General features: G+C 43.3%; 1 long non-coding RNA gene across 1 annotated transcript; it reads left to right on the forward strand.

The window, feature by feature from the left end:
• The first annotated feature begins 9 nt into the window (after positions 1-9).
• LOC132808372 (uncharacterized) lies at positions 10-6589 on the forward strand. Its single transcript, XR_009642074.1, has 3 exons — positions 10-187; positions 1042-1113; positions 5823-6589. It is a non-coding gene; the product is annotated as an uncharacterized LOC132808372 (long non-coding RNA).
• The last annotated feature ends 7623 nt before the right edge of the window (positions 6590-14212 follow it).

The raw sequence follows: 14212 nt of genomic DNA on the forward strand, positions 1-14212 counted from the left end.
GAGGAGAGAGAGGGGGTTGAAGAAGACAGCCGTGGCTGACAAAGAAAGTCAGGAAATGTATCAACGAAAAAGAGAGAACCTACAATGTGGCCAAGAGCACTGGGAAATCAAATGCTTGGGAAGACTACAAAAAACAAACAGAAGATAACAAAGAGAGAAATAAGGAAGGAGAGGATCAAATATGAAGGTAAGCTGTTTTTTGCAATACATTAAGAAACAAACGAGGCAAAAGTAGAGATTGGGCTGCTCCAAATTGATGCAGGAAGGATAGTGCTGGGCGATAAGGAAATAGCTGAAGAACTTAATAAATACTTTGTGTCAGTCTTCACAGTGGAAGACATGAGTAACGTCCTAACAATTAAGGAATGTGAAGGGACAGAGTTGAGTATGGTAGCCATTACAAAAGAGAAAGTGCTAGAAAAGCTAAAAGGTCTAAAGATTGAGAAATCTCCTGGTTCTGATGGCTACATCCTCGCGTTCTGCGGGACGTGGCTGAAGAATTATCAGAGGTGTTGGTTGTAATCTTTCAAAAATCACTGGAGTCAGGGAAAGTCCCAGGTGATTGAAAAATCACTGTCGTAAGTCCTTTGTTCAAGAAAGGACCAAGACAAAAGATGGAAAATTACTCGCCAATTAGCCTAATCTCAGTTGTAGGTAAAATTCTAGAATCCATCGTAAAGGATGAGGTTTCTAAATTCTTTGAAGTGCATGGTTTGGGCTGGGGGTGGGGGGGGGGGGGGCTACAGAGACATAGGTTTTCAGTGAGAGGGGAAAGACATAAGAGTTCTGAGGGGCAACTTTTCCACGCAATGTGGGGTGCAGTTAAGGAGTAAGTTGCCAGAGAGAGTGGTGGACACTCGTACAATTGCAACATTTAAAAAGCATCTGGATGGGTTTATGAATAGGAAGGGTTTGGAGGGATATGGGTCAGGTGCTGGCAAGTGGGACTAGATTGGGTTAGGATATCTGCTCCGCATGGACCGGTTCGAGTGAAGGATTTGTTTCTATGCCATACATCTATGACTGTCTATTTGGTTACAGATGCTGCTCCTCCTTCTGAATGAAGATTGAGCTTCACCCCAGACTGCAACTTTCTTCCTTTGTCCAACATCTGTGAGTACAATACTCTCTTTTCTTTGTGATTTTCAGATTCAGATTACTCACCCACTTTTTAAATTTATTTTTCATTCTGGGGTTCAATTGTTGACTTGCAGCAACTGAGTGGAAAGGGAGTGAATCCAGGAAGGGGGCAGACTCTGGAACAGTTGGTCCAGGTCTGTGTCTCAATTGACAATATAGACAGTCAGGAGGCTGGAAGAACACAGCAAGCCAGGCAGCATCAGGAGGTGGAGAAGTCGACGTTTCAGGTGTAATCCTTCTTCCGGATGGGGGATGGGTGTCGAACAAGATGCAGATAAAGGGGTGCCAGGGGAAAGCTGTTGAAATGGGGATTGGTGAAGATAGAGGGTACAACCTGATGGTCGATGGGAGGAAGGAATCTGGTTGGTGGCAGGGAAGAGTGAATGGGAGGGGCAGAGGCTCTGAAGGGAGTTGGGGCTGGGAGGGAAGAAATTAGACAACTCCAGGTGGAAGATGAGGTGTTGTTCCTCCAATTTGTGGATTGGATCGTTGTGGCAATGAAGGAGTCCAAAGCTGGTCATGTCAGAAAGGGAGAGGGAAGAGGAATTAAAATGGATGGTGACTGGGACATCTGGTCAGCCTCTGCAGACCCTCTTGCCCTTCCTTGTTTCAGCAAAATGCAATCCCTGGCTTTTATTCACACTTCTCTTATGCACATACCCCTCTCTGACACACACACACACACACATCCTCAATACTCACCCTCGCACTGACTGATACTCCATAACACTCACTTCACCAAGCAAGCACACATGCAAAAACACACTCACGCACAAATTCACATGGAGACACCTGTGCTGCCCTGCATAGTTTGCAGAAATCTCTTCTCTTCAGACAATCCCCACAGTGTGGAAGCAGGTTACTCGACCCAACGAATCCACCTGACCCTCCAGAAAGTAACTCCCCTACCCCCATTTCTCTACATTCACCCCTGACTAATGCACCTAACCTGGACATCCCTGGGCACTGTGGGTAATTTGAGCATGGCCAATCCACCCTAACCTGGACAAAGTTAAAAATCACATAACATCAAGTTATTTGGAAGCACTGGCTTTTGGCACAAAACTCTTTCATCAGGTGGTTGTGGAGAATAAGATCATAAGGGACAGAATTTATGGAAAAACATTGCAGTGTCCTGCCACTGAAATGAGATATTGAACAAACCTGGATTGTTAAGTCTTTCATCTTTTGAAATAGATTGCAGGCTTCATTAATATGTAAATCTCCAACTTCCTGTAAGGCACTTCTCAACATAACTTAAGGTTTTGTAACAAAAGAGGACATCTCAGCTCAGACAATGCATTAAATGTGTGAGGTCAGAGTCCAAACCTTGAATCAAACTGGTTCTATTTCCAAAGTCAAATTTACAAAATATTATATGTATTGACTGTCTGCAGATTGTACATTTTGAAGCAAAATAGAATGTATCTACAAATAAAAATTCACCCCCATGGACTTGTGTGTGTACGCGCGCATGAGAGAGAGAGAAAGTCTACTTCCGTCCTGTACATGTCTACTTCTATTTGATAAGATGCTTCATTTCTGGTGTAAATGTTGTAAATCAGAGCTGGGTACTAACAGTTAGATGTAAGGGAGAAAGAATCCTCAAGTTGGGCACAATCAGAATTCTGGGAGAGCCCTATTTCTGGTTTGCTTCCTAATGAACTGACATTAAGCACTAGCACCTATTTATTTCTCATGTTGTTTCATTTTTCTTGTTTGACTCCCTGCTATGACTACACTTTTGTGTGCATTGGGCTTTGATTGACTGACTGAATATTGTATTGTTCCAGAAGGTGTAAAAAGAGGGGGTGGGGGTCAAAGCTTCAGCAGAAAGCCTGTAGAGCTGAGAACAGACTGACATCTTATTCTGTGGGAACAGGGAGATCAGAGGACAGAGAAATGAGAACCTGAAATCAGAGCAGACATCAGACTACCCTGTGGTCAGTGCTTTGATTAGTAGTGGCAACCCTCTACCTTTACCTAGCTTCCCATTTGACTACCCCTTTAATATTCAGGATCCAATCCTGTCATCCTGAAGCCATGTTTCTGTAAGGAGTCTCAGATCATAATTATTCTCTTCAATGTGTGCAGACAATTCATTTACTTTTGTTACAATGCAGCACACATGCAGAAACACCACATTTTGTTTCCATTTTTGTGATCTTCAGAATCCAGTTTTGATTGCTGGTATATTTACTCTCCTTGTCCCTTTCTATCATTCTCTGATGTTAATTTCCCACATCACTACATTGCTCACCAGCCTTGATTTGGATTGACCAGGCTAAATTTCCCATGTCCAGGGATGTGCAGGTTAGGTGGGTTAGCCATGGGAAATGCAGGGTTATAGTTTCATAGTAATAGGAGTAGGCTATTTGGCCCATCCAGCCTGCTCCGCCATTCATTAAGATAATGGTAAAACTATCTATCGTCTCAGCTCCTCCTCCCAGCATTATCCCAACTATCCTTAATTAACCTACCATGCAAAACCCTAACCAACTGTGTCTACAATATACTTAATGAGGCGGTCTCTACTGCTTCCTTGGGCAGAGAATTCCATAGATTGACTACTATCCAGGAAAAATAGTTCCTCCTCATCTCTGTCCGAAATCCAGTCCTCCAAATTATGTGGCCTAGTCTCATCCACCAGGAGAAATGTTTGGATAGGGTAGGCTTTCATCCCTACAGTGCAATGAATTCCCACTTTCCACCAAAGTCCCGTACATAACTGGATATTAATCTACCTACATATAGGTGGATAGGCTGGGACTTTTCTCACTGCAGCACAGGAGGTTGAGCGGTAACCTTAGAGATTTATAAAATCATGAAGGGGGAAGATGAAGTGAATGGTGGGGATTTTAAGATTAGAGAGCAAACTTTGAAGGCGAGAGGAGAAAGATTTTAAAAAGGCTTGAGGGGCAGCATTTTTTTTTTAAAAGAGTGGTCTGTGTGTGGAATGAACATCCCGACACAGTGGTGGATGCAGGTACAGTAACAACATTTAAAAGACATTTGAATAAGTACATGAATAGGAAAGGTTCAGAGGGATATGGGCTAAATACAGGCAGGTATGACTAGTTCAGTTTGAGAACATAGTCAGCATGGATTAGTTGGACTGAAGGGTCTGTTTCGATGCTGTATGATCTCTGTAACTGTTCTGTACTGGTCTTAAAAGCCATTTTCTCACCTTCCCCCAATAACATCCTCCTCTTTGTAGTTCAAAAATCAGATGAACTCAGCCTTGAATATATTCAATGATCCCCTAACTGCAGGCAGGCATCCCCACTTCTGAATCAATTCCACTTGCTAATATACCACTTGCATTGCTCACTGCACCTGACAACTGGCATTGACCATTGTAGAAGGACACTGAGGCCCCTTTGTACATCCATATGTCATTCCTGATGAAGGGCCCGTGTCCGAAACGTCAACTCTCCTGCTCATCGAATGTTGGCAGAGCATTTCCAGCATCACACTTTCCGACTCTGATGTCCAGCATTTGCTGTCCTCACTTTCTCCATATCCCAATGTCACCATTTAAACAATGCACCTCTTTTCTGCTTTTTTTTAAAACACCGCAAAGGCTCTAACTTCACATTGGGGTACTATATTTGCCATGTGTTTGCCAATTGTGGTCTTCGGGAGACAGAGGGTAAACGTGGGGAACGGTTCGCCGAGCATCACAGCTGGGTCTGCAGTGGCCGACCGGACCACCCAATCACACCCATTTTAATTCCCCTTCCCACTCCCTTTCTGACATGACCATGTTAGGCCGCCTCCATTGCCACAACAAACCAAAACTACAAATTGGAGGAACACCACAACATCTTCCATCTGGGAAGCCTACAGCCTGGAGAACTCAACACTGAGTTCTCCACTTTCAAATAACCTCCTTCCCCACTCCTCGAATCCCTTCCCAGGTTCTTCCCTTTCCCCACCCCCACCGACCAACCAGTTTGTACCCTCTACCCGTCTCCACCTATCCCCAATTCACCACCCTGCTCCCAGCACACCCTTGTTCTGCAGCTCTCCCAACACCCACTCCCAGTCCTGAACAAGGGTGACACCCAAAGCAAGGGACACGTGCAACACTTGTTGACACAGAGGAACGTATGCAATATGCTCAGTGGTGATGCTGGTATTATTGACGGTATTTGGACACTTCAAAATCTAAGAGGAGAAAACAAAAGGTAGAACCACAACTTTTTCCCCATCTGACTCGATATTTTGTGGCTTTTGCATCTTATCTTGCTGCTCAACTTTCTTATGTCTTTTCCCTAGTGTAGGGGATGAAGGTCTGCATGAGAAGGCCTAGGTTCAGGGTGAGAGCAGAAAGATATAAAACATACCTAAGGGGCAACGTTTCCATGCAGAGGGTGGTGTGTGTATGGAATGAGCTGCCCGAGGAAGTGGTGGAGGCTGCTACAATTAAAGCATTTAAAAGGTATCTGGATGGGTATATGTATAGGAAGGTTTAGAGGGATATGAGCCAAGTTCTGGCAAGTGGGACTGGATTAATTTAGGATATCTGGTTGGCATGGACGGGTTGGACCGAAGGGTCTGTTTCTGTGCTGTACATCTCTCCCACTCTAAATAATAAAATGTATACTTTGACAAATTACAAACTATCTCCATGTTAATAAGGTTTAGTTACCACACACTTCACTAACCATTCTCAACAGGTCCTGACCCTTCAATGACTGAGGAACATCCGCCTCCAGAATGGTCACCGGCTCCTGCCTGCTGTACAGCCGGCCGGTGTGGCCGTGACACAGCAGCTGCACCAGGAAGGCGGCGGTGACCGGTGACGGGGGTCTGCCCCGGGCCGCACGGCGCCATTTTCCTAACGGCCGCCGCTTCCCCGCTCGAGCGACTTCTCCTCCCAACCGCCTTCACCCCCGCGTGACGTCTGCACGGGGGGACGGGCGGGGCCGGGGGAGCCTCACCGTCACCAAGCAACAGCCACCTCGCGCTACAACTGCTGCTCCCTGAAGCGGGAAATCTGCATTTTTAAGGGACATGGACATTTAACGGGCTATTTCTGCAAATAGATTGAAATGGACGAGATTACATTTCAAAAGGATGGAGGCACATTCAAAGGAATATCTTAATATGCAAAATGACGCAGTAATATCTAAATGAATCTACATTTCGAAGAGACGTTGCCCTATTTATAAGCTTTTGGCATTTGAAGTTATTTGGGCAAAAGTAATAGCAAATGAAATATCAAACGAAATTCAAAGTTATGAGGACGGATAAATATCTTGTTTAACCAACTACAATGGCAGGGCAGAGAATTTCAGAAATGCGAAATAAATATTCACAATGTCTCCCTTATTCAAATTGTGTTTAAGGCAATTCAATGGCAAATGGCAACATTTGTTTGTTAATACACTCACCATAAATTGTGAATATGATTTCGATAAAAATAATCTATGTTTAATCCCAAATGGAGCAATTAAGTACAAAGTTACTTTCAACCATTTAATAAAACACTAAATTTTATTTCATGAAAATACAATCATTTTATAAAATCTTTACAAAGGAAATATCTTTCCTGGGTGTCAATATTTACAACAGTTATGCAGCTATTATTTGGCAATCGACCAACTCATTGAAATAATTTTAGAATAAATTAGCTGTTTCATCATTATACATTGAGATGTTTTAATTAAAATGTCACGAAGGAAATCTTTAACACAAAGCAAAGTTAGATAAAATACAAAAGTATCTTGCAGAATTCACTTCAAATCAGATCTGCTGAATCACAAAAAGATGATGCTCAATGTACCAAATGATAGACAATCACTGGTAATGATGGAAAAACATTGTAAAGAATATATACATCTCAATTATATCTTAAATGAATATCTACTCTGCCTTGGACAACAACAACTGAAAGTTTTTTTGGCAAATTGAAAACTACAATAAAAAATGAGGTCTGCAGATGCTGGAGATCACAGCTGAAAATTCGACGTTTCGAGCATAAGCCCTTCATCAGGAATGCTCGAAACGTCGAATTTCCTATTCCTGAGATGCTGTCTAACCTGCTGTGCTTTAACCAGCAACACATTTTCAGCTGAAAACTATAATAGCAAAGCTTCAGAAAATCCACCACTGAGCCAAATCTTGAAAAAAAACTCTTATTCAGGAAATTCTTTAAAGATTTCAGGCTTCTCCAGCTTCAATTAGCTGAAGAAGAAAAAAATGCATCTGGTTGGAGACATGAATAGAAAAGAATCAGAGGGATATAGACCAAATGCTGGCAAATGGGTCACTAGATTAATTTAGGATATTTGGTTGCCTGGACTGAACGGTTTGCTTCTGTGCTTTATTTCTACATAGTCAGAATCAATTTCACAAAACTAGGATTAGGCCATTCATCCTTTACAGCCTGTCTTGGGCTGTGTCCTAACTCCACACATTTCAATGCAAGTTTCAGAAAGATTTCAGCAGCTCTTTCCAAAAAGTGAACATGCTTTCAGACTTTAACAATGAGAATAGTTACATTGATATATTCAGAAACAATGTTAAAGATCAGCCATTTCAGAATGTCATTTAAATGTAGAGCTTTTCTAACAATAGGTGTGAATTCTGTCTGTGTCCCAATATCGAGTCAGACTGACATTGTTGTTTGAAAAGCTCTGCATTTAAATGACATTCTTGAAGGTAATTTAAAACAAATTCTGGGATTAACGTACCAAAGAACAGAAGCCTGTTCTAAAATATGAATAGATTAAATCTAAAATTGTTCAGTGAAGGACATCTCCATGACCGTGGCCTCCTTTGGCTATAAATTCTGTGATCATGATCTTATTGTCCACGACCACCTGATGAAAGAGCAGCACTCTGAAATGGAGTGATCAGTAAAATTGTCTCATTTGGATCACCCAAGGTTAGAAATGGAAGCATATCTCTTCAAGGTTACAGTTTGATTTGCCCTTTCAACGTTTTTGAAATTTAAGATGTTCCATTGTAGTGATCAATTCTGATCCATTAAAATCAGTATCCAGTCTCATCTGAGTGCAGAACCAACTCAACTGACAGAACAAACAAAACAACTTTTCGGTTTGCTTCTCTCCCTCCCTCCCTCTCTGGTGACTCAATAGGACTACCAGAGCTGGAAGTACCACTCTCGAAATATGATTACTGACCTACAGTTTTCTTGTGCTGCTGAACATAAGGATTTAAAAGCTGCTAGCCTGATCTCGCTCAAAGCACAAAAACAGACTGTTCACCTATGTCTGCGCAGAGGAGAAATTTCAGGAGGAACAAATCACAAAATAACAACTGTTACCAGTCCCACAACACGTTTCCCATGGACAGTTAAAAATCTCACAACACCAGGTTGTAAACCAACACATTTATTTGTAAACACTAACGTTTGGAGCACCGCTCTTTTATCAGGTTGGTTGTGGAGAATGAGATCATGATCATGGAATTTATAGCCAAAGGAGTCCAGTGTCCATGGAGATGTGATATATTAAACTATGAGATTAAATCTTCCATCTTTTAGAATGGGTTTCTGCTCTTTGGCATGTTAATTCCTGAACTGGTTTTTAATTACCTTCTCAAGAAAGTCATTCAAATGCAGAGCTTTTCTAACAATAGGTGTGAATTCTCTCTGGGTCCCAATGTTGAGTCAGAGGGACATTTTTCTTTGAAATGTTTTGCATTTAAATTACATTCTTGAGAAGGTAGTTTTTAGATTAGGTTGGGCTGGATTGGCCGTGCTAAATTACCCTTATTGTTCAGGATATGCACTGTAGGGTGGATTAGCTATGAATTTTACGAAGGGGGTGGGTCTGGGTGGCAATGGTGCTAAATGCCTTCTTTACCATCCAGTCTACCAGTTCTTTGCAGGTTGCATCACCATGTACCTGAACTCTCCCATGTCTCTGTTTTAACTATACAAGTCCGGTCCTTCCTCATTTTAGCAAAATGCAACCCCTTGCTTTTATTCATACCTCTCTCATATACGCACACCCTAACACACTCTCACACTCACAGACTTATACTCCATCACACTTACACTTTACCAAGCATGCACTGTCACACACAAACTCACAACTCTATGGAGTGAATTTTTACTGGCAGAATTATATTTGCAGATACTTTCAATTTTGCTCACAAAGCACACAATCTACAGGCAGTCAGTCCATGTAATATTTTATATATTCCTACTTTAAAAACAGAACTAGTCTGATTCAAGATTGGGATACTGACAGACTCGAACCTCACAACTTGAATGCATTGTGTGAGCTGAGATATCATTTTTTAAAAAATATAAAACCATAAGTCTTCAAGAACATGACTTAGATGTTGTTCTTAGATTTACATATTAATGAACCAAAACCTGCAACCCACTCTGAAAGATATCAGTTGCATGACGCTGCGTATTTTGCTATAAGAGCTGTGTCTTATGATCCTGCTCCACAGCTACCTGTGGAAGGAGCGGTGCTCCGAAAGCTAGTGCTTCCGAATAAACCTGTTGGACTATAATCTGGTCTTGTGTGATTTTTAACTTTATCCACTCCAGTCCGATACTGGCACCTCCACATCGTTTCTGGTGAACACAGCCCATACCTCCTAGTGCTGCCAGTAAACTTTACAATGCCAATGAAACAACACAGTACCTGCACTCCTGAAAAATTTACAATTTCTAATGATACTAGCTACCCATGCACTGCTCCATCTGATACACAACATTGAAAACTTAGTGCAGGAGGCTGAAAGAAATGAACAGCTTTAAAACAAAAAACCACTTAGAGCTCAAAGCTTTCAATGAGAGTCTGAGCCTGCGGTAAGTTCAGGTAATCTTTATTGTGACCCAACTTTGTTAAAGCTTCAGATCCCCCAGCAAAAAGGTGTAGAAAAACTAGCTGCTTTTTAAACAGCTCAAGGTCAAAGCACACGTACTCCTCACCCCACCACCCCACCACACTTTCTTTACTATTGGTCATCACCGAGTTGTCCCTTTGTAATTGGATCCTTGGTACGGCTGTAACCTGGAGGAAGTATTGCCTCACTCATCAATTTCAACCCATATCCTGTCTCCTAGTAAGTTTCTGCCCGCTCATCTGCCAGGGGCTGAGTGGTGGGGGGATGGGGGGATAGGGGGAGGAAAGACGGGAGGTGCTGAGCAGTATAGTTTCTGGATTAGTGGTGCTGGAAGAGCACAGCAGTTCAGGCAGCATCCAAAGTGCAGCAAAATCGACGTTTCAGGCAAAAGCCCTTCATCAGGAAGGGCTGATTTATTCCTGATGAGGGCTTTTCCCCCAAACGTCGATTTCACCGCACTTTGGATGCTGCCTGAACTGCTGTGCTCTTCCAGCACTACAAATCCCGAATCTTGTTTCCAGCATCTGCAGTCATTGTTTTTACCTGAGCAGTATAGTGTTTTTTTTAAAAGATATTTTTATTAGAAATTTAATATTTTGACAGATTTACAAAAATAAACAGAACTTTCAAGCACAAACATTAATATAAAAATAGATCTTAAATATATAATCATCAAAATTCAAAGGAATGATACTAAAGAAGAAAGAAAAACAATGAAACTCAGTTAACTACTAATCTAATCCACAATTATCCAGAGTGTATAGTTGAGTCACTTACATCCTTCAAACAAGAGAAAATGTTCTCTAATACACTCATAACAGTATAATAAAAAGGAAACTATTTCCAAACAATAAGAACAAAAAAAAACATGTTTGAATGGAGATCCTCCCCCTTGTTCTCAGGGGGCCTTACTTCCTTTCTAAAGGTCCACCATATCCTCTCCCAAACAGTGTCCCACCCTTGACCCGGGCGCTCCTTAATAGGATTTAGATATAATACCGAGCTAGAGTTAACAGTGAGCGCCCCACCCCACCCCTCCCACCCATACCTGAGTATATCTGATAGCATCAATGCCACGTACAAACACACATAACTATAAAATTACAACTCCAACAGATTACAGTTAAGTATAATAACATAAAATAGCAAGGGAAGACAACCCTGCTCCCAGAAGCAAAAGTAAAGTAAAGTATCCACTTCTCCCCACGGAGTGTGGAAGAGGCAAGCCAACATAAATTGTCTCTTACGATTTATTTAAACGAGTCTAAAAGTTCCTTAGCCTCTTCTGGTGATCTAAAATTATACTCGGATCCTTCGTGGGTAAAGCATAACGTCGCTGGGTAGTGTAAAGTGTATTGAATATCTAAGTTCCTTAGACATTTCTTCACCTCATCAAACGCCTTCCTCCTTCGTGCCAAAGCCGGGGAGAAGTCCTGAAATAACATAATCTTGGATCCTTCATGGATCATGGCTTTAGGATCCTTTCCAAGCTTTCTGGAGGCATCCAGGAGTATCTGCCTCTCCCTATAACTCTGCAGCCGGAACAGGACCGGGCGTGGGCGCTGGTTTGGGCCAGATCCGCGTACTGCGACCCGGTAGGCCCACTCCACCCTTACCCGGTCAGTTTCAGCCCCCAGGTTTAAAAGCTGGGGCAGCCATCGCTCCAGAAATACTACTAACTGTCCTTTCCCTTCTTGTTCAGGGAGGCCCAGAAGACGGATATTCTTTCTCCGATTTCTATTATCCAGGTCATCCATGTAGATTTCAAAGGCCCGGACTCTCTGCTCCAGAGCTCGCACCTGTTCTGCAGCTGTTTGTCGTGGCCTTTAGCTCCGCCCCCTCCACTCGGCCCTGCAATTCCTCAATAGCCTGGCTGTGCTTTTGTAGCTTTTCTTCGAATGAGTTCCATCTCTGTCTGGATTCTACAATGAAATTGACGAGTGTCGTTTCCAGCCTGGCAATCATCTCTTCAAGGCCTGTTTTTACATCAGCTGCAGCCGGAGGAGGAGAGGAGGGTGGGGGAGGGGTCTTTGTTTTCTGAGAGCTGCGGGATCCCTTTGGTTTACTCATTATCCACTTAATATTAAACTGCTTAAATATAATAGTAAGCAGCTAATTAAGGTTAGAATTTTTTTTGGGTGGTTTGGTAAGTGTGGTGGGGGTGAGTAACTCACTTTACCCAGGTTTTGGGAAGAGCACTGTAAACTCAGACTTGCTGAGTCGCCGCCATCTTAGATCTCCGGGAGGGAGAGTTAAAGTGTTGAGCCACGGGGTGGTTGGGTTGGTTGGTCCGGGCGTCCCAGAGGTGTTCTCTGAAGCGTTCCGCAAGTAAGCGGCCTGTCTCACCAATATAGAGGAGGCCACATCGGGTGCAGCGGATGCAATAGATGATGTGTGTGGAGGTACAGGTGAACTTGTGGCGGATATGGAAGGATCCCTTGGGGCCTTGGAGGGAAGTGAGTGTGGAGGTGTGGGCGCAAGTTTTACATTTCCTGCGGTTGCAGGGGAAGGTGCCGGGGGTGGAGGTTGGGTTGGTGGGGGGTGTGGATCTGACGAGGGAGTCACGAAGGGAGTGGTCCTTGCGGAACGCTGATAGGGGAGGGGAGGGAAATATATCCTTGGTGGTGGGGTCCGTTTGGAGGTGGCGGAAATGGCGGCGGATGATACGTTGTATGCGGAGGTTGGGGGGATGGTAGGTGAGAACCAGTGGGGTTCTGTCTTGGTGGCAGTTGGAGGAGCGGGGCTCAAGGGCGGAGGAGCGGGAAGTGGAGGAGATGCGGTGGAGGGCATCGTCGATCACGTCTGGGGGGAATCTGCGGTCCTTGAAGAAGGAGGCCATCTGGGCTGTGCGGTGTTGGAATTGGTCCTCCTGGGAGCAGATGCGGCGGAGACGAAGGAATTGGGAATATGGGATGGCGTTTTTACAGGGGGCAGGGTGGGAGGAGGTGTAGTCCAGGTAGCTGTGGGAGTCAGTCGGTTTATAATAGATGTCTGTGTTGAGTCGGTCGCCCGAGATAGAAATGGAAAGGTCTAGGAAGGGGAGGGAGGAGTCTGAGACAGTCCAGGTGAATTTCAGGTCGGGATGGAAGGTGTTAGTAAAGTTGATGAACTGTTCAACCTCCTCGTGGGAGCACGAGGCTGTGCCGATACAGTCATCGATCCAGGTGAATTTCAGGTCGGGATGGAAGGTGTTAGTAAAGTTGATGAACTGTTCAACCTCCTCGTGGGAGCACGAGGCTGTGCCGATACAGTCATCGATCCAGGTGAATTTCAGGTCGGGATGGAAGGTGTTAGTAAAGTTGATGAACTGTTCAACCTCCTCGTGGGAGCACGAGGCAGCGCCGATACAGTCATCGATTCCAGGTGAATTTCAGGTCGGGATGGAAGGTGTTAGTAAAGTTGATGACTGTGGGGAGGAGCTTTAACCTGTTATACAGACTGAAGAAACATTACACTATTCGCAGGAGAGAGTAACTGTACACGTTTCCGGAGTGTGATCACACTTTCAATTGTTCATCGGAAACACAGAGCCAAAAAGTCACCAGAACTGTGGAGAAGTTGTGGAAATGTGGGGACTGAGGGAAGGGATTCCATTCCCCGTGGGCACTGGAGATTCATCAGCTCAGTCGCAGTGCGGAGAGGCCGTTCTTCAAAAAATCATTACATTATTACCCATTGACAAAAACACATTCTTGCTGTCTGATTACCTTGAACTTATACAAGTGCCCTGTCACAATATCTTTGATAATAGCTTTGAACATTTTCCCCATTACATATGTTAAGTTAAATGGTCTGCAGTTTCCTGTTCTCGGTCTCCCTTTTTGAAGAAAGGATTTTCCAATCTAAAGAAACCATCCCTGAAACTAATGAGGTTTGGAAAAATAAAACCATTACATAAACTATTTCACTCGCTAATTTCCCTTTAAGAGTCTAGGATGAATTCCTTCAAATACCCGGGACTTATCAGCTCGTAGTTCCAACAGCTTACTCAGTACTAGTTCCTTGGTGATTGTAATTTTCTTCAGTTCCTCCCTCCCTTTCAATTCCTGATTTACAGCGAGTTCTAGGGTGTTACTTGTATCGTCTCTAGTGAAGTCAGATTCAAACTCTTTTCAATTCATCTGCCATCTCTTTATCCTCCATTACTGAATCCCCAGACTCATCTTCTGCAGAACCAACACTTATTTTGATAAATTTTTTAAGAAAAGCTGACAAAACTTTCCAACCTGTT

The sequence above is a fragment of the Hemiscyllium ocellatum genome, assembly GCF_020745735.1.
Source record: "Hemiscyllium ocellatum isolate sHemOce1 chromosome 27 unlocalized genomic scaffold, sHemOce1.pat.X.cur. SUPER_27_unloc_5, whole genome shotgun sequence".
Lineage (NCBI taxonomy): Eukaryota > Metazoa > Chordata > Chondrichthyes > Orectolobiformes > Hemiscylliidae > Hemiscyllium > Hemiscyllium ocellatum.